At 34.0% G+C, this 22087-nt stretch overlaps 1 long non-coding RNA gene across 2 annotated transcripts in view; it reads right to left on the bottom strand.

Annotated features, from left to right (window-relative positions):
• Positions 1-22087, bottom strand: part of LOC129523712 (uncharacterized) — a 340801-nt gene that overhangs the window by 36248 nt on the left and 282466 nt on the right. The window contains exon 4 of one of the 2 annotated variants that reach the window (XR_010134770.1): positions 16554-20072. The exons of the other annotated variant lie outside the window; for it this stretch is intronic. This is a non-coding gene — a long non-coding RNA (uncharacterized lncRNA). Of the gene's footprint in view, positions 1-16553; positions 20073-22087 lie in introns of those variants that run through there. 2 annotated transcript variants of the gene reach the window in all.

Raw genomic sequence — 22087 nt, 5'->3', positions numbered from 1 at the left:
TGCAGTGGTGCGATCTCAGCTCACTGCAACCTTTGCCTCCTGGGTTCAAGCAATTCTCCTGCCTCAGCCTCCTGAATAGCTGGGACTACAGGCAGGTGCCACCATGCCAGGCTAATTGTTTTTGTATTTTTAGTAGAGACGGGGTTTCACTATGTTGGCCAGGCTGGTCTTGAACTCCTGACCTCATGATCTGCCCGCCGCGGCCTCCCAATGTGCGGGGATTACAGGCATGAGCCACCATGCCCAGCCTCCTATTTCTGTTTATTTGGAGGGTTTTATTATGAGTGAATGTTGAATTTTGTCTCATGCTATTTCTGTACCTATTTAGATAATCATATACTTTTTTCTTTTTTAAGTATGATATTATGATGAATTACATAACATGATTCTTACATGTTCATAAAAGCCTGCATTCTTTGTAATTATTTTCTTATCATTTCCATCTTTCTCTTTGTCTCAGTTTAATTTGTTCTGCTTTTTCAAGCTCCCGCACAGTGAATCTTAGTTATTTTAGACTTTTATTCTTTTCTAATATAAGCATTTAGTACTGTAAATTTCTCTCCAAGCACTTCAGCTTTATCCTATAAATTTTTTTTTGATATATTTGGTTTTCATTTTCATCTGGTCAAAACATCTTTTTATTTTCTTTCTGATACCTTATTTGGTCCATGGGTTATTTAAAAGTATATGGTTATACTGCAATTGCCTAGGAATTTTCTATTTATCTGTCTGTTGATTTTTAGTCTTATTCCATTGTGTTCAGAAAACTTTGTCTGATTTCAATTATTTTAAATGTACTGAGTCTCAATTTTTGCCACAGTTTATGATCTTGATAAACTTTCCAAGTGTACTTTCAAATAATGTGTGTTTGTCTGCTGTTTAGTGAAGTTTTCTGTAAATATCCATTAGATCAGGTTGGCTTTTGTTTACTGGTTCTATCAAATACTAAAATGATAACGGTTGAAATCTGTAACTCTAATTATAGATTTTTATATTTCTTTTTTCAGTTCTACTTCTGGCTTACAGATTTTTGAAGGTAGTTTACTAGATGCATGCATCTTAAGTCTGTTTATGTTCTCCTGATGAATTTACCCTTTTATCATCATGAAATAATCCTCTTTGATTCATTCATATTGCTTGGTTTGGAATGTACTTAGTCTGATATTAATATAGTTACTTCAGCTTCCGCTCATGATTGTTTTAATAGTATATATTTTCCATTCTTTTACTTTTAACTTATTTGAGCCTTTAATAAAGTGTTTCTTTTAAACAAAATTATGTCCTGCTTTTTTATGCAATCTGAAAATCTCTGCCTTTTATTCTGAGTGTTTACTTCATTTACTTCTTATTTAACAACTTTATTAAATATAATTTAGGTACAATACATTAACCAATTTGAAATGTACAATTTAATGAGTTTTCGTAAACTCACTACGTTCCATAATCCAGTTTTCAAGTGTTTACATCACATAAAATCCTTTATGCCCATTTACAATTAATTCTTATTTCTATGCCCAGACCAAGACAACCACCAATATACTTCTGTCCTTATAGATTCTTCTTTTCTAAGGATTTCAAATAAATTGAAACCTATGTGTATTTTGTGTGGTGGTCTCCCTTCCTTCCTTCCTTCCTTCCTTCCTTCCTTCCTTCCTTCCTTCCTTTCCTTCCTTCCTTCCTTCCCTCCTTCCCTCCTCTCCTCCTCCTCCCTTCTTCCTTCCTTCCTGCCTGCCTGTCTTCCTTTCCTCCTCCTCCTCCTCCTTCTTCACTTAGCTTAATGGTTTTGAAGTTTATCCATGATAAAGCACATATCAATATTCATTCTTTCTCTTTTTTACTAGTATCTCACTTCATTGATATGCCACATTTGCTTAACCATGTACCAGTTAATGGATGTGTTGGGTCGTTTAGATGTAACTATTGTAATATAAACACTCAATTTCAAGTCTCTGTGTAGACATAGATTTTCATTTATCTTGGACGGACTTACAAGTGGTATTGCTTTGTCCTCTTCTAAAGTGTATTAAACTTTTTTTTAAAAAAAACTGCTAAATTGTCTTCCAAAGTGGCTGTTTTTACATTCACACCAGCAATTTAGAGTCACATTTCTCTAAATTCTCATCAATATTTGATATTGTTTGTCTTTGTAATGAAACTCATTCTGGTGAGTATGAAATGGTATATCATTGTGATTTACTTATTTTTTCTAGAGACAGGGTCTTGCTGTGTCATCCAGACTGGAGTGCAGTGGTGTGATCATATCTCACGGCAGCCTTAAACTCCTGGGCTCAAGTGATCCTCCCACCTCAGCCTCCCAACTAGCTGGGACTACTTGGGAATATCTTCTTTGGAACGTGACACCACACCTAGCTAATCAAAAAAAAAAAAATATTGGTAGAGACAGGGTCTTGCCATCTTGTCCAGTTTGTTCTGGAACTCCTGGACTCAAGCGATCCTCCAGCCTCAGCCTCTCAAAGTTTTAGAATTACAGGTATGAGCCACCTCAGCAGCCTCCTTGTGATTTTAATCTGCATTTCCCTAATGACTAATGATGTCAGTAATCTTCTCGTATGCTTATTAGCCATATCTTCATTGGTAAAGTCTCTATTTAAATCTTTGTCCATTTTATCAATTGGGTTGTCTTCTTATAATTGCACTGTAGGAATTTCCATTTACTTTTAATATCATTATTAATGTAATTGAGTCTGAATTTACTTTCTTGGGATGTTTCTTTTGTTTGCCTCATTTGTTCTTCCTTACTTTTTTTCTATTCTGCCTTTCATTGCACTGCATTTTCTTTTCTTTTTTATTGAGACAGAGTCTCGCTCTGTCACCCAGGCTGGAGTACAATGGCGCTATCTGGGCTCACTGCAACCTCCACCTCCTGGGTTCAAGCAATTCTCCTGCCTCTTGAGTAGCTTGGATTACAGGTGGCCGCCACCACGCCCAGCTAATTTTTGTATTTTTAGTAGAGAAGGGGCCACGCTGTGGCCAGTATTTTGGCCACGCTGGTCTCAAAGTCCTGACCTCGGGTGATTCGCCTGCCTCAGCTTCCCAAAGTGCTGGGATTACAGGCATGAGCCACTGCGCCTGGCCGCGTTCTCTTAAATTCTATCCTATCTCCACCAGTGGTATACTATCTATAACTCTGTTTTATTTTTATGTGATTGTTCCAGAGTTTAAATCCTATCTGATTACATTTTAACTTTAAATAATATTAGATCACTTCATATATAGTACAAGAACGCTATACACCAGTCTAGTTCCATTTTCCCCTCCCAGCCTTTGCGCTATTGTTGTCACATATTTTGCATCTATAAACACCCAATATATAGCTATTTTTATTTTTCTGTAAGCAGTCAACTACCTTTTAAATAAATTAAAAATGAAATAAAATCTCTTCTATGTTTGCCTACATATTTATTATTTCTAGTGACTGCTATCCCTTTATGTACATTCATATTTCCATTCAGTATCATTTTGTTTTCTACCTGAAAACAAAAGGAAGAGCTTCCTTTAACATTTCTTGATATGCTGGCCTACTAGTGATAAATTCTCTCAGCTTTGTGTACCTGAAAAAGTCTTTCGCTTTTTAATTAGAAAAAAATCATTAGTGTTGCAATGAAGAACAGGAAAATAAATGAACTATACAAGAAATAAAATACTGAATTGAGATAGAATTCTAGGTTGACAAATATTTTTAAATTTTAGTACCTTAAGAATGTCACTCTTTTGTCTTATAGCTTACATCATTTTTAATAATTCTGTTGTTACTATTTTTTGTTAACTTTTAAAATGTTCTCTTTATACTTAATTATTAACAATTTGCTTACAATGTACCTTGATACGGCTTTCTATATTTCCTCTACTTGAGGTTCACTGACTTTCTTGGATTTGTGGGTTTATTGTTTTCAGCAAATTTGAAATATTTCTAAATGATGATTTTTTTTTCTGCTTCCTCCCTCCACTTTCTTATGTCCTTCTGGGATACTAATTGTACTTATATTATACTCAATGCTTATCATTTTCCCACAGCTCATTGAGACTATTTTCTTTTTTTTTTTAACCATTCTTTATTTGTTCTTCACTTTCGGCTGTATCATTTGCTATGCCATCAAGTTCACTGATATTTTTTGTAGAATCTAATCCGCTATTAATCCCATCTGATAGTGTTTTTTTTCATTTCATATACTATACTTTTATTTCTGAAAGTCCTATTTTGTCTTTTGTAAAATATCCATTCTATTTTCAAGATGTTCAATTTTTCTCTATTACATAGCATATTTTAAATCACTGTGTTTTTTTATCCTTGTTGAATAACACCATCAACTCTGGCATTTGGGGTGTGTTTTTATTGATTCTTTTTCCTGGTCATTTGTCATATCATCATTCATCTTTGCATGCCTGGTAATTTTTTATTGTTTACCAAACATTGTGAATATTATGTTTCTTGTATGCTGCTGGGTTTTCTGCATTTTAAAAAATATGGTTTGACTTTATTCTGGCCATGCAGTTAACTTACTTGTGAGTCAATTTGATCCTTTTAAGTCATGCTTTTACATCTTACTAGGGCAAATCTAGAGCTGCCTATGTAATATAGCCCAACTACTAAAACCCTTCTGAAAATTCTGCTAGAAGTCCTATGTATTAGAAGATCTTTCCACTCCGATTACTGGAGACCTGAATTGTTCCCAGACTTATAATAGCTCCAGGAATTATCCAGCCTACAGATTTCTTGTGACGATGTCCCTGGGCTTGGATGGTTTCCTCATACGCATGTGCAGCTCTGTATTCAGCCAGAAGGAAACCCTTCTAGAGATATCCAGAGGGCCCACTCTCTCTCTCTGTCTCTCTCCAGCTCTTTTATCTCTGGTATTCTGCCCCAAAATTTTAGCCATTGTGGCTTCCTCAAACTTTGTTCTCTAGTTCACTGACTTAGGAAGAATACAAAGTTGTTTGAATTCCCTCTCCATGCACTCTGGCCTAGAAATTGCTTCCAAGATAATAGTTATTGGAATCGCCTGGTTTGTTTTTCTTCTCTCAAGGATTCCAGTCCTATGCTGACTGCTGTCCAATGTCTAATCTTTGGATTTTGGCGTATTTTGTCTGGTTTTCTTGTTTAAAGATGTAGATTAAATCTGGTCCCTAGCTAGAAACTGAAATCCTCTGTTTTATCTCTTTAATTTTTCTTTGCTGATAGATTTTTAAATGCCAGACCTCATTGTATTTTATTTTAACATGTTTCATGTGCATCTTCTTTAAAAATGTCTACATTTTCTTACATAATCACAATTTCATTTTTATGCTACAGAAATTAACAATAATTCTTTGGTTTATCTACCACTTAGCCATAAGCAAATTACTCCAGTTTTGTTCAAAATGTCTGTTTATAATTGAGTTGTTTGAATCAGGATCCAAACGAGATTTACACAATTTACTTTGTCATCTTTTCTTTCTTCTTTTTCCACTAGTCATTGACTTGTTTGAAAAAATAATTTTCCATATCCTAGGTGCATCTATTTTCTTTCCTGTGACAGTATTTAGCTTATTTATCTAAATGAAAGTTAGCTCTAGAGGTTTGATTAGATAAGGTATATTTATAAATGTTTCATATGTATTATTTCATTTTCTGAAGTATATGTACTTTACATTGTATCACATCACAAGGCACATAATATCTGATTGTCTTATTTTTATTATACTAACATTAATCAATTGCATTAGATTGTGACAGTATAATTCTACCATGATATATTTTCCCATCTACCATTTATTTCGTGGATTCATCCATTGATAACCACTGCATGAATTAATTCTTCCATTATGAGTTACACAGTGACAATTTTCTAGTTCTATTATTTCTTTCACATTTATTAGCTGTAATTCTGCAGGTAACTTTCTTTTATTAGCTAGATTTGGTGTCTCTGACATATAGTTCATAGAGGAAGATCTCAATACATTTTTAAGGTTTTCTCTTTAATTGCTAATTTTCAGAGTAAGGATTTACTCCCTTCTTCACTTTCAGTGATGTCTAATGAAATGAGTATGCAAAAACAGTATTAACAAAGCAGATCTGAGACTGCATATCTTTACAAAGTGCTGCTTAAAAGATTGGCTTTTGGCTGGCATCTGGGAACTTAGAAGTCAGAAGGACTCCTAACAATGCCAGAACTGATAAGGGTGGCTCATTGTACGTAAATTTGTTTGTCGAAACAGTGTGATTTGTGCTGAATACCAGCCTTCCTGTGCCTGGAATTTTGGTGCATGCTAGGCAGATCGTTCCTACGTGACCAGCCTCCAATTAAAACCTTGAGCACTGAGTCTCTAAGAAGGTTCCCTGATAGACACTTCACGTTTTGTTATACCTCATTGTGGGGAGCACTAAAAGCACTGTGTGTGACTCCACTGAGAAAGAGCTTCTGGAAACTTGAGCTTGGTTTCCCCTGGACTTTACTGCATGTGCCTTTTCCTGCTTATTTTGCTTTGTATTCTTTGACTGTAATCAATTTTAGTCATGATTACACTACATGCTGAATCTTGTAAGTACTCCTAGTGAATCACTGAACATGGGAATGGTCTTGGGGAGTCCTCACACAGTGAACTTGTTTGGATTTGGGGCTTTCTTGTCATTTTTTCCTCTTAGTATTGTTATAATTAATAGACTTTAATATAATAAACATGTTTCAATAAGTTTTTTTCATTATTCTTTTTTGAAGCAAAATTGTCTCAACTTTGGCAAATAGTAGCTCTTTCATGTTTTTTCTCTTGATGCAACACAGTCATCTTTCATAGTTATCTTACTTTCCGGCATAATATGGCCCAGGCTAATCTTGAAAACATTCTATCCCAGATCTGAAATAAGCCATTCCTGCAAGTAAATAATACTTAAAACAATATTTAAGCCGCAATCTGAGCACTAAGTATGCTCTTGTTAATTAATGGTTATTAATGTTTTCATCCTTTTAAGTGGACAGAGCTAGGAAATATACGATTTGTGAAATGAAAAAAAAAATAGAATCCACCTGATAATCTCAATTAAAATTGTATACTGTGAGATTTCTACTTATTTGATTTTCTACTTCTATCTCTCTTCTATTACATTGAAAATTGTGATTACTGATGTTAAAATAATTACATATTTATATCCTACAATAGATATAAGAGTTTTGAAATCATACCAATGTTGTTACTAACAACGAAAAAACTGAATAATTTCGTTGCAAAATGTGTTTGCAACTATATTCATCCTTAGAATACATCACACTAAATATATATAGTCAAAATATTGTTTCTAAAGCCACCAGATATAATTTTTTCTCTCTGTAGTAATGCCATCAACTTAATATGTAGTTAAGTTCATTTATTTTAGTTTTGAATTTGCAGGAATTACTCTACTGTATCTTTTTTTATTTAATTTTTAAAATGTAAAGCTTTCGTTAGTTTCAAATGTCAATGTTATTTCACAAGGTATTTTCACAGAAATCTTGCTTTTATACCTGTTTTCTTTGCTGAATGTTTTATTATATAAATATACATACATATACACAAGTGGCTATATATTATATATACCCTTCTGAATCTTACTTTTTTCAGTTGCTAATACATCCTGGAAGTTACTCCATATCAGTTTATAATAGAGAGCTTCCTCATTCCTTCTTACAGTGACACAGCATTCCACTGTGTGAATGGATTACTTTGTATTCAACCAGAACCTATTAATGGGCATCTGGAATGTTTCTAAGCTTTTTGCTTAAAACATCATTTTTAACGTGTAAGTTATACGAATGTAATACAAGTGATTTAGCTAACCTCATACTTGCAAACATTTATTTCCCATATTTTATCATTACAATAAAAAATACTCTAGAGGGAATCTTTTCACAAAAATCTATAAATAAATCCTGAATTATTTTCTTAGAACAAATTTCTGGAAGTGGAATTTCTGGGTCAAAATCTTTGAACTTATTTAATGTTTTATGCCCATTGGTTTGAAGCCTATTTAGACAGCTCTGACATATAGTAATCCTGATAATAATTCCCAATTTGATCATTCAGTAACATAATTCTGTCATCCTAAATATAGAGTTTTTTCTAATCTAAAACTTATAGACATCAAAAAGTTGAATTTAAAATAGTAATAGAAACTATTTTAATATATGAATATATTCTCCACTAGGGGAATACCTGTGACATGAAGGTAAGTTTGATCTGTCAAACCTACTGAACAAGGCTTTCATTGAAGGTGGCATACAATGAATTTTATCCACATAGATTGCTCTAATTTAAGTTGTTAGTGGAGTGTAAGTTGAGTATTTGCTTTGAGTTTTAAGGACAAGTTTTTTTTCTATTGCTTTATTTTTAAATATGTCCTTTTGCACATAGTATGCAAATGTAGAAAATTTTGAAGCCATTGCCAAGTTCCTTAGAAACCTACAAATTTGACATTGCTGAAAAGATAATGTGCTCTACAGTGTTCTCATTGAGAAGCTGCCAATAGGGCCAAGGTTACCGACTCTGAGTCAAAAGAAGAAACTCAAGAAGGAAAGGAGTTGGGATCATCATCCTTCCTCTAGAGAAGCATATAGACCTTGAATAATTTTTCTTGAAGAAATACTTCCTGAGAAACATACAACATTGAGGAATTAACTCTAGAAGATTCCACGGAAAGCCACTTCTACAAGAATCCCTAGGGAAAATATATTTGACCAGTTTATGTTTTGCTTCTGACCAAGGAAGCAAATAATGAACCAAGTGCATACCTAGGGATGTACTTACCACATAACAGATTATGTTCATGTGAGGACTGCTTGTATAAAGCTAAAATTCCTGCTAATTACCAAATACAAATTCAACAGAACAGAAATCCTCGGCCAACAGAAACCATTAATGCCCAACATTCCAGAAAACTATCTGGATGGACAGAGAGAAAAATAATTCTGATAAGATGAAGATTCTGGAGATAAAAGTTCTATGCCATAGTCAGTAAAGTAAAATATCTTATAGTACCAGATATAAATTCAGTGACTGACATTACACAATATCAATGACTGACACCAATCAGACTATAGGGAGTGATGGGTAAGATGACACACTAATGAGTGCTCTCCCATCTAAAGATACTAGTGGCTACTCAGGGGCAGCTAACAGTTGCCACTAAGGAATTTGGGCTCAGTATCACCATATTGTCTGATTTTATTAAGAAAAGTCAGAATTTGTATGAAAAAATCAGACAGTTACATGTACAACAAATTTTTTAATTTAAAAAAAATCTATATAGGCCAATCAAAACAGGTCTGCAGGCCCCTAATTTGTTATCTCTGTAATTGTCCTCAGGTTACTGGGCCTTAGGAATATCAATGACTGACACCCATCAGACTATAGGGAGTGATGGGTAAGATGACACACTAATGAGTGCTCTCCCATCTAAAAATGCTAGTGGCTACACAGGGGCAACTAATAGTTGCCACTGAAGAATTTGGGCACAGTATCACCATACTGTTGGATGATATTAAGAAAAGTCAGAAAATTTTGTAAGAAAAAAATCAGACAGTTATGTTTACAACAAATTTTTTAATTAAAAAAATCTATGTAGGCCAATCAAAACAGGTCTGCAGGCCCCTAATTTGTTATTTCTGTAATTGTCCTCAGGTTACTGGGCCTTAGGAATCTGGTTATTACCATTGGGCCTTACCATCCCCTTACCCAAGAGGAGTCACTGTTCAAGTACAATGAACTTTACCAGAGAAGTCCATCTATTTCTTTTAGGGCGATATATAGTTCTTACTGACTTTGAATTCCACAAGTTCTGTTACCTCCTAAGTTAACAATGTCAGTTCAAAATACCCTTCAAATATCGTTTATTTTATAAAAACTGTAAAGCTAAAATAGGACTATAGCTTGCCAAGTTTCAAACTAGTTCACAGTGATGGAATTCAAGCTTTTCTCATCTTGTTAATGAAAATGGCACACTGAGCATTTCACGTCTTCAGCATTTTATGCAAAGATGCTGATGTAGCCCCTGGAAATAAAAGACTCATCCCCCAAATAATTAGTTGATTAATCTTCTCACTGAGATGACCAGATATTTTGGTGCTGTACATAAAACATTACTTGCAAGATCACAGGCTGGAGTTGATAAAATATCATCTGGCATAGTATTAAATTTATTTCCATTCCTTTTTCAAAGGCAGTAACTAATGCCTTTTACTACTAATTTTAATCCTAGAGAACTTTTTCTTCCACATAAAACATCCATGCCCCTTCTTCCATCACTCTGCCTCTCACCACTCCCATTCCACCAACATGATTTTATTAGTATGAGGGAATTCAAAGTTAGAAAACATTGTAGATTATCCTGGTCAAATCTATCATTCAGTGAAGAATTAATGCTATGGAATCCCCAACAAATGACCATTTAGTCTATGCTTAAATAGCTTGTGAATTTCATCTAGGCCCTAAGAAGTCTGGCTAGTATGGAAAACTGGAAAACTGTGTCTTGGAATTCTCTCACCCCCTACCCCATCTCAAGTACACACATAATAAAGTGAAACATACCTGCTATTAACTCTCACCTATCATATTCTGCTCTCTTGTTAGTAATCCTCAGCACCAACAAACACCCAACAGACTGGCGTCCCAAGCACCAGTCGTGACTCACAAGTATCTGATTATTTAAAGCAGTGAAATATCACATTTGGCACCTCTCCTGAGAGGCAGCTGCTGTGCTTAGCTGGTGTGTGAGCAGTTGGTGGGTCCTGCCCACTGGCAGGCCAAGTCAAAAATAGTGCCCACGTCAACAGTCAAAACCACACATTTCACTGAAATTCCAGAATTTGTGGGGCTAACTTGGCCAAAACAAGGAGACAGAAACCTGTATGAAAGTCAAGGCAAATAACCTTCCTAGATTGCTAGCCTATCTGTCCTCAAAGGAGAGTACAAATTACTGACTTTGTGGAATTGGTCTGAATTGCTTGAGTTTGTGATAAAATGCATTACCATTAGAAACCAGATGAGTTAACTATGGATAATTTCAAAATAAAAACAAAAAATTATTTCAATTATTTAAAGGAAAATATATTTTGTTGTGGGATATAGGTGCATTTTGAAATTTGATGTAATGTGGTACAGGATCTCTAATAGTACAGGTAAATGACTAGGGCTTCTAGAGCTCATAAAGCAATGTTCTCAAAGCTGTCTTCATTTCTCCTATTTGTGCTCATGGCTCAGTTACTACTTTGGTCAGTTACATATTTTGAAAATATCTTCCAGTTAATGTCTTTCCACTTTTTTTTCAGTAAATTTACATGAAAAAGAAGTACTTCATTTAATGCATTTAGTTTTATTAATTTTTTCTTACACATTTTGTTTCTTGTGTATTTTAAAAACTATTTCCCATCATGAGATTTTTTTAAATTTTATTTTATTTTAAGTTCTAGGACACATGTGCGGGATGTGCAGGTTCGTTACATAGGTAAACGTGTGCCATGGTGGTTTGCTGCACCTATCAATCTAATCACCTAGATATTAAGCCCTGCATGTATTAGCTGTTTTCTTCTAAAAGGCTTACAGCTTTGCCTTTCAGAAATAAGGCTTTAACATACCCAAAATTATTGTATATATATGTGGTGTGAGGTAAGAATCTATTATCTCTTTTTTTCTAGCATGAAAACAGATGGCTGGCATTGATCTTTTCACTTATCTGTAATACTAAGTCTTTTGCAAATCAAGAGTTCACAAATGTAGATTCTGTTTCAGGGCTCTTGACCCATCTTCATGAGTCAATTTGTCTACCAAGCATAAATATCACTGCATTAAATCTGTAACTGTAAAGTAAGTCCTGATATCTTTGTAAAGCAAGTTTCTACATTAGATTCTTATTCAGCAATGTTTTGGCCATATTTTCCCCTAGATTTTTAGAATCAACTTGTCAAGTTTCTCAAAAACCTCCTAGCTTAATTTGTAGATAACAGGTGTCTTTATGACACTGAGTTTTCCAGTCCACTAGCATATTACATCTCTTCATTTATTTAATTTTTTCCTCATGGCTTTCAAACAGTTTTGTAATTTTTTTCTATAAGGTCTTATGCAGTTTTGTTAGTTTTATTTCTAGGTACCCTTATGCTTTGTGCTATCATGAATATTATCACTTTAAAATTATATTTATGTTTATTGATGATATATAAAAATTCAATTAAATTCTTTTATATCTTATAGCCAGTCACATTGATAAAATCTCTTATTAATTATAACAATAGGGGTGAAGACATTTTAGTTTTTTAATTTAGGCAATCATTATCTGCAGATAATGATGATTTGCTGCTTCTTTTCTTTGTGTATTTTATTATTTTGCTTTTTTTAGTATGCTGGCTGCACTTAATACACTAAAGCACAGAAAATAATGTTAAATAGAGGCCGTTATGTTGGTCCATACTTACCTTGTTCCCAATTTTACAGACAATTTTTCAAGAATAGTAATATATTTTTAAAACATTTCCAAAGATACATTTTTCAGGTTAAGAAGGTTTTCTTCTATTCCTATTTCAAAAATATTTATAATAAATGGTAAGGTGTTGAATTTTATCAAATTTCTTTTCCATGTTTTGAAAAAAGTCACATCTTAGTTTCTCTTTTAATCTGTAAATATAGTACATCTAATTTATAGACAGCTTAAGACATAAACTACTCTTGAACTTCTGGGGCAAAAACACAATTTATAAAAGATGTGATCTTTCTATTCATAGCTATTTGGTTTGCTAATGTTTTACTCAGGATTTGCACATCCATGATTTCGAGTAAGATGGCCTATGACTTTCTTTTCTAGGTGCCCTTGTGTGGTTTTGTCATTAAGGTAATACTAGCTTCCTAAAGTAAATTGAAGAAACATAATTTTATTTTCTATTTTTAGAAGAGATATAATAGTAAAATTATCCCTCAAAAGTTTAGTAAAATTTTTTGTGAATCACTCACTAGTTTTTCCTCTTTGTGGAAATAATTTAAATTACTCAATTTCTTTAATGGTTACAGAAGTAGTCATACTTTCTATTTTCTCTGTAGTCAGTTTGAATAAATTATGTTTTTCTAAACATCTGTATATTTCATTGTTTTCAAATCTGTTGACACAAAGTTATCCATGGTATTTTCTAACTTCCTTTTGAATCTCTTCTGTATCTGTAATTATAAATTTTTTTCTATTCCTAATATTGGATATATATGCCTTCTGCTTTGTTTTTGATCAGTCTCACCAGTTGCCTATTTTATTAATATTTTCAAAGAACAACTTTTGGTTTTGTTATTCCCACTACTTTATCTTTGATTTCCTTTATTAATTTCTGTTTCTAATATAATCTTTCTTTTACATTCTCTTGAGTATATTCTGCGTTCTTTAACTCTCTTAAGATGAATACTTAGCTCATTTAATTTTAACATCTTCTTTCACAGTAGTAAAAGAAGCCAAACTAGAATTTCTGACTAATAAGAATTACATATATTTCCATATCATGTTTCTATAGTTGCAGAAGTCCTAAAATATCATTTACATTTATATCTACTTTAAAATTATAGTGATTAGATGTTATTTAACATATTAATAAAGAAGCACATATATTACAATTTTTAAAAAATGATTTAATAACTATATTCCTATGTAATTGGTTTTATTCGTACTTTCATTTTTTTAATTTTATGCATCAGGGATCACTAGTATGTGAAGGAACAGATATGATTTGTCAGATTTCCATAAAAGAAAAAGAAGTTAAAAAACACTTAGTAAAGCTTAATGCAGGATTCTCAGATTTAGTTTCCTCACTTTGCCAGAGGCCAAAATCTCTAGACACTAGTGTCTGTCTCATCTTCTTCCATGTAATCATACTTTACCATGCCCTGGTTTGCTTTCTTTTTTACAACTTACTTCTCTCTACTGTATTCAACTCACTGGGTTTTATTTTGTTTGTTTATTTTTGCCCTTTGGTATTTTTCTTACTTTCTAGCAAATCCAATAAGGCATTAAATATTATATTTGTGGTAATTTTCAAAGGTCTCATTGTATTTCAGCAACAGGATATCTCAGACTATGTAGACAATTAACCTGCTGGAGATAGAATTCTTGTCTAGGATTTTCCACCTTTTGCTTAAGCTAGGTTGGGAAAAAGATCTACCATAATTTATTTATAATTCTGACCTTCAGATTTATATTCAAGAAAGGTTCTGTTCCTTGAAGAGCAATCGTCCCCAGTGTGAGCTTATGTATCTTACATATCTAGCTCCAAACCATTCTTTCATAGTGGCAAAATTCAAAAATTTAAATCTGGAAAACTAGTCTTTTTTTTTTTCTCTTTCTCTTTTTTCTTATTATTATTATACTTTAAGTTTTAGGGTACATGTGCACAATGTGCCGGTTAGTTACATATGTATACATGTACCATGCTGATGTTTTAAGCATCTATTGCTGTCACCTATTTTGATAGGGACATATACAACATTCTCTCTCACGAAATAGGATTTAAATGACTATCACAGGCCATTCATGAAGCACAGTGCCTTGATCCTCCCTCAGGGCCTTGTCACCCTCATTCTTTCTCTGCTCCCTCAGCCCTTACAGCCCAGGCTTTAATATGACTCCTAAACTCACATTATCATCACCTAGTCAGTGCCTTACCTTCAAATTTTCTTTTAGAATGTCACACGATGACCAGCAATCAAAAGAATTCTGATTGCTATAATATTCATATTATGAATATATAATATTTATAATATATATAATATATATGTGTGTGTGTGTGAAAGGTACCACCTATTTTGCTGATTTATATTAAAGCTATTTCCTAAATAATATCAAGGCTATAACCTGAATTCTATCAAGGCTAATGAGAGGGGCAATATTAGAACCATAATTTTCTTCTACTTTTCTTTCAAATAATTCCGTACTTGGTTGCTCTTATTTATGTTTCTCTAGCTGTACATGAGCAAGATTATCTCAAACACCTTTATCAGCATTAGTTATTATTGTTCAATTTAGGTTTTTCCAATCCAATAGGCAAAACTTATGACTATGACTTAACTTATGACTAGTGATGTTAAATTTTTATATGTGCTTTTACAAAAGCTGACTGAGTTATTCTAAAGTGAACTCATTGTCCTTTCAAAACGGACTCAATCTTCCAAACTTAGTCCAGATTGTGCTTACTGCAATAATTAACTGTTTGTTTTCATATAATCTTTTTAGATGAACTTTAGGAAGTAATTATTTTCAAAGGCAGTTAGATCCAATCCTCGTTGCCTTACTGCTCCAATTAATATATCATTTCTAATTCATTTACCTCAGTTATCCAGGGATTAAATTATATAAAGAAACTGAATGATTTGAAGTACCTAAATAATGGCATCAACTCTTTTTTGGGTATAAATACAGCCTGAGGATATTTTTATAAGATTTCAAAAAGCCATTTGATTCAGTCACAGCTTCAAACATTTATAGATTTTACAAGAAAGGTCGTTAGAGTCAAATCCAGCCCTCTTATTTTGTAAATCTGAGAATTAAGATCCAGAAAGGAAGGCTGAGTTATCAATATCACACAGAAAGTGGTAAATCTAGGATTAGAACCCAGGTGGCCTGACACCTTTTCTACTGATTTATACCCATTTTGGGACTCTACAAATGTTTCCATTTTTGGAAAAGGATTTATGACAAATAACACACTTTATATATTCAGATAGACCTTTGTATGTAGACTCTAGAGGCTACCAAATTTTCTCTGACTAAGGATATCAATCCATTGGGATAGGAGGAGTATTTAAACCCACATGGAATGTGGGTGTTTTTTTTTTTTACAGTTTTAAACTATTCAAAAAATAATCAGGCTATATCCCACTGAGGAAGCATGTTAGATAACCAGCAATAGATGATATTTCTGGAATTGTTCTTTAAAGATATTTCAGTGACACTTCAAGAAAAAAGAGCATGGCTAGAGTTAGGACTCAATAAGTTACTTTTTTTTTATATAACATCAAGCTGAACATGGAACTTAGTCCCTATATCAATTTCTACTTGAAAATCCAACCTACACAAATAATTTTACTTAGGTAAAATTTTAACCAAAGACAGTTCTCTCTGTAAGAGCAATTCTAATGCCAGCTGTTGAGATAACAACATTTTCTACTATATTATACAATAATCAGAGGGTGCTAGAAGGATTTAGTGTACACACAGAGTTCCCATAGCACTTATTTCACAATCTCTCAACTCTAGTTATCTTCTTCTATTTCTCTAAGTTCATTCCATTTCTGAACAGGTATTTCTCTCCTTATGAAAGTGACATTCTCATGCTAGTTCTACTGAAATCTCACCTTGTTCTTAGCCAAAGGTTTGTTTTTTGTTTTGTTTTGTTTTGTCTTTTTAGCCTTTTTCTCCTTTCCTTCAATTTCCTATCTAGCCCCAAATGGCCACCAGTCCTTTGCCTAGCTGTTCTAAACAAAGGAAGACTTAATCCAGTAATCTTCAACTTTTACAGAATTCTGCGGGGAAAAAAATCTTTTTTTTTTTTTTTTTTTTTTTTTTTGAGACAGGGTCTTGCTCTGTCACTCAGGCTAGATAGCAATGGTAGAGTACAGTGCTGCGATCTTGGTTCACTGCAGCCTCTGTCTCCCAAGCTCAAGCTATTCTCCCACCTCAGCCTCCCAAGTAGCTGGGACCACAGGCACGTGCTACCATGCCCGGCTAATTTTTGTATTTTTTTAACATGGTGTCTTGCTATGTTGCCCAGGCTTGTCTTGAACTCCTGGACTCAAGCAATCTGCCTACCTGGGCCTCCCAAAGTGCTGAGATTACAGACGCGAGTCACTGTGCCCAGCAAAAAAAAAAAAAAAAAAAATCATGGTTTATTCACAGTTTTCAATTTTCAAGCCAAGCACCCAAATATCTATTATTTTCTATTCTACAGGTTTTGAGTCAAAATGTTACAGCCTCCCATTTACTTGCTACCATTAGCATATACGGGCAGTAATTTTAAACTCCCACATTGAAAACAATCCCAGTGAAATTTCTGTTTTTGCACTGAAAAGATGCCAGTCAAACAATGACGGTTATGTCTTAATTCATTTGATCTGCTATAGCAAACGACTATAGACTGAGTGGCTTACAAACAACAGAAATTTATCTCTCACAGTTCTGGAGGTGGGAAATTCTAACACAAAGGCACTGTCAGATTCACCATCTGGGGATGACACACTTCCTCATAGAAGACTGTCTTCTCAGGGTAACCCCACACGGCTGAAGGGTTGAACAAGCTCTCTGGGGTCTCGTTTCTAAAAGCCCTAATCCCACTCATGAGAACTCTATCCTTATAACCTAATCACCTCCCCAAAGCCCCAACTCCTAATACCATTGACTTGAGAATAGAATTTCAACATATTAATTTTGAGGAGACACAAACATTTGGACCATAGCACGGTAGTAAGAATTTTCTTCCAAAATTCCATGTCCTGTAATGATTTCATGTTGTTTCTCTCAAAATCAAGATGGCAGATGTCATTATCTTAGTACATCTTCATTTTAAAAAGAAATATTTAGTATTCATTCCATCTATGGAATGATGGAATGAATCATTCCCAGTCTCATTTCCCCCTGATTTTCAGTCTCCGGGAGAAGTTCTCATTCAATTCATATGTAAAACCATTTTGTAATAAGGGAATTTAGCGGCACTTAAAGAGAGTTTCTATTGTACTCCATTAAGTAGCATGGTGAGTTACGCAGCATTTGTGTAGCTCTTACAAGGGTCCCTGCTTCAATACTTCCAAATGCATTGCTTCAGGAGTCTTCAGACCCATCACATGTTTAGTTATAACCCTCAGTTGTGAAAATCATTTCCGTTTATGGATGTGTTAAACCTATCACTGTTCTCATAAAATATTTTTTTCTCTATGGTTCAAGTTTATTCTTTCTGCCTTTTAACATAGCTATTTAGCTAGACAAAGAAGGAATTTAATTCAGAAGGAGGGAGGAGGTAGGCTGGAAGGAAAGAGGATGAACAAAAACTCAGAAGGGCACAAACAGTCAGGTGCCACACAACCTAGTGAGTGTCAGTACAGGAGGAAAGTAGGAAACAGAATTGTGCTTGTAAATGGGTATTTTATGGGAAATACCACTCATGTCTTGAGAATGTTGTAGCAACCCTGTCAGCTGAGGCAGGCCAGATATGGATGAACAGTGCTCCATAAGGTAAGACTGGGTGTAACAGAGCTTCATTTATCCACCACCTCATGGGATTCTCCAGTTTTGTATTTTCTTGTTGCACTAGTTCTCAAATTACTAAAAATAACATGTTCCTCTCTTTACAAAGAAGAGATGCACTCTTTACTAAGAAAATACTGGAAATAGTTTTCTGGCCATTGAATTGCTTTTCCATAGCTGACCTCAATTCCTTCAGAATAAATCGATATTGTTGAATTGCCACACAAACACCTCACATTGAGTCCTTGTAAGTTGGCACGTTTCTCATACATGCTTAATATAACTAAGCTTGCTGCTACACATAATTTCAGTTGTTTTTCAATTTTATGATCATCTATTAGTCAGAGGCTAAGAAGGAAAAAACAGATGTATTATCTTAAAAACACAAAAACATGATTGACAAGCAAGAACTGGCCCCAAGCTACTTCCAATCAATTTCCTGAACAAAATATTCAGTCTATCTTCCCATATGAAGCAGACTTAAGTGAGGCAGTCTTATATAATACAAAATCTGCAGGGTCACTGTAAGCTAGAATTGAGATGTTTACTCCATCAGGTAAAGGATGAGGCTAAAATCCTCCCCTTAGGTCATAAAGGAAACTAGAGACTTAAAAGAAAATCTTCAAGCTATCATTCTTAATTAATCAGTATGAGGTTTTTATTGTTCTTCAAGTTCCAGGAGTTCTCATCTTTTTTTTTTCTTGTCTTTATTATCAATACCCCTTCCCCACCAAAGGGGAAACATATGTGTGTGTGTGTGTGTGTGTGTGTGTGTGTGTGTGTGTGTGTGAGATCCTAAGTACCATGAACACTTCAATGTGTATGACATTTCAATCCAATCACATAACTAGAAACAACAAAATCTGTTTTCAGACATTGAGAAACTTTCCAATTTTTTTCTGTAGGTTAAAGAATCCCTATTCCAATAGCTTCTCCATACAGAATGTGATTTTCTAAATGAAACATTTTGGTTGCTCCCTTAGAGAATCTTCAAAATGTCCACATGTATCTAATCTGGCAGAACCCAAAAGAAGAATCTAGCAAATCTCTGACTAGTGAATATTAATGTAAATCATACAACTCATCCTTCTGAATATTTGAATGTAGAGTCATGCTGTCAGAAGAGTTTTCTTCTAGTGATTTTCTCTCTATTGCATAGGTATAAAAGTAGGCTAGGAGCAATCTTTCTATGTATTTCAGCAATGTGGAGAAGAAACTATAGACTCCTACAACCACCGTCCTCTATCTCTGTGGGAACAGGTTCACGGTGCCTCCTGCTCCGGATTCTGTGAGTTACCAAGGAAACTGCATGTCACACAAATATACTGGGTATTCGAGAGGTATTCCCTGTAATACCATGGTATACTCCTCCATTTGTTTTTAACTAGGTCTCTTTGCTAGTGCATAACTAAGTAATAAAGCAAACTCCCATCAATGATTCTCTGAATTAGTAGAAGATCCTTGCAGTTGAGGAATGTACAATGCTGACAACATGGGGAAATTTGGTTCAAAGACAGTATATTAGTGTAGCAACGGCTCATCCTAGCAGGTAACATGCTATTCAGAAATGCCTGAGATTATCCAGGAGTCAGATGATGCTTATATGCCAAAAGTCTTAGAATTCTCCTGGAAGATCAGTAGTGCCGAGGAAGATGGGGCCAGGGAAAGAGTTATTCTCCAGCACTCTTCACCCTCACAGACCCTTCCCTTGCCCTTTTCTTCCTCTTATGACAAAGTCCCAGCTTCACTTCACAGGATAAGGAGGAATTTTAGATGCTGAAATCACAGCAGGAAGAGGATGGAATAGCAACTGAGCTCTTGAAAGTTGTCTGGGTGTCAAATTGAATATCTGAAAAGCAATCAGAATATATGTACAGCAAAGGTGAATCTACTGCCAACACATCACCTATATCTCATAATACTAAAAGAGTGTCTTTATCCTGGCTAGCTTAAAGCTCATAGTAAAAACACTTGTATTATAGCTGGCTTCTGGAAGGGAAAAGAGGTGGAGGTGAGAATGAGGAAAATCACCCAAGTGTAAGTTTAAAGGTAATTATAATATTCATTTATCCACATCCAAAAATTTTATCATAATTTTAAACATATATAAAAGTTAAAGAGTATAATAATCCGATCTACAATCACCCAGCTCCAACAATTGTCAAGCTCAAGTTATTTTGAAGCAAATCCCAGTTGTTAAATCATTTTATTCATAAATATTTCATAGGTCAATCTAAAATCATCATGACTTTTTTGAAAATATAACCACAATAACTGTATAAAAATTAGCAATAACTCCTTAGCACTAGGAAATACCCAGTTAGTCTTCAAATTTATCTAATTTTCTAACGATTTTTGTAATGTATTTGCTCACATTGGAATCAAAATATATTACAATTGGTTGATATGTGTGTCTCTTAAGTCTTGAATCTATGTAAGTTCTCCTCTCCATATTTTTTATAATTTATTTGTTGAATAAATCAGACTATTTGCCCTCTGTATTTGGCCCAGTCTGTATTTTGCTGGTTTCCTCCAAGGGGTCACTTAGCATGTTCTTCTGTCCCCATGTATACTGATATTTCTACCTGGAGGTTTCATTAGACTCAAGTTTCTTTTTTCTTTTATGCAAGAATGCCTTAGAAGTGAAGTGCGTACCTTCATCAGAAGGCATTTTAGTGGCTGAATGTCTCTATTTTCTGATGTTAGAATCCTTTATTGTAATTGCCTATATTCTTTAATTCACTGGGGGGAATTTTAAAAGATTTAGGTAAGTCACAATGTATATATCCTGGAAATAGGAACTGGAGATTCAAAGATTAGTAAGGCATGTTCTTGCTCAGAAAAATCCTATAGCTTGAAGTGTGGGAAACAAACAGGCACAGAAAGACATTTTTATAATGCAAGGCAGACTCTGGTCGATACCAGGTAAATGCATAGTTTGAGACTAAATCTTACAGAACAGAGGAGACAGGCTAACCAGCAAAGGGTGGCATCCCGGGTAAAGTCAGCTGCACAAAAAGCAGTTGTGCAGAAGACCACTGGGAGTATATGGGGGAAAGCCAGTCTCTCTGACCATTGATTTTCTTTGTTCAGATACACAATAAGGTTGATCTAAATGTTCTCTGAATTTCTTCCACCACTAAAGTTCTTGTATATAGCAGCTTGTATATTTAACCTGTAAGGCAGCCAAAATACTCACATATGTAACAAAAACAATAATCAGAAAAGCAAAGCAAACGATAAAATTCAATATGAAATAATTTGTTTACTCTTGAATTCAGCTTCTTCAATAAAAGTTTCCATTGGAGGAAGATAAATCAGTAATTAAGGTATTTCAGGCACTTCTGCAAAGAATTTTTTACTAATTTCAGAGCACTTTAAAATGCGATCACTCCAATTCTTTAATGAGTTAAGTTTAATATCAAATCATCATTTTCTAAGCACTTAGTGTATCATGGGAAGAAGTATAAATTAGGATAATAACATTTTGAGGAAGAAATTTAGAAATATTTGTTAATAAAATAAATTTGCATACATTCTGACTTAGCAATATGCTTTAAGTAATAAGTTTTACAGAAATACCAACACAGCTATGCAAAGATGTTGACTGTAGCCTTGCTTGTTATAACAGTAAACCGAAAAAATATATATACTCATCAATAGGGGATTGATTAAACAAGTCATGACTCATCAAAAATGAGTTACCAGGCATCCAAAAAATAAATGAGCTAGATCTCTAATACTAATAGGAACATCAGTCTCCAATTTCAAGTGAAATATTAAGTTAATATATTGCATATCAAGTTGAATTATTGTTTCAAAAAGTATATGCATATCTATTTGTATTTATAATAGAAAAAAGTC

The sequence above is a fragment of the Gorilla gorilla genome, chromosome 6, assembly GCF_029281585.2.
Source record: "Gorilla gorilla gorilla isolate KB3781 chromosome 6, NHGRI_mGorGor1-v2.1_pri, whole genome shotgun sequence".
Taxonomy (NCBI): Eukaryota; Metazoa; Chordata; class Mammalia; order Primates; family Hominidae; genus Gorilla; species Gorilla gorilla.
Note: the sequence above shows the minus strand (reverse complement) of the source record. Positions and strands in the feature narration are given on the sequence as shown.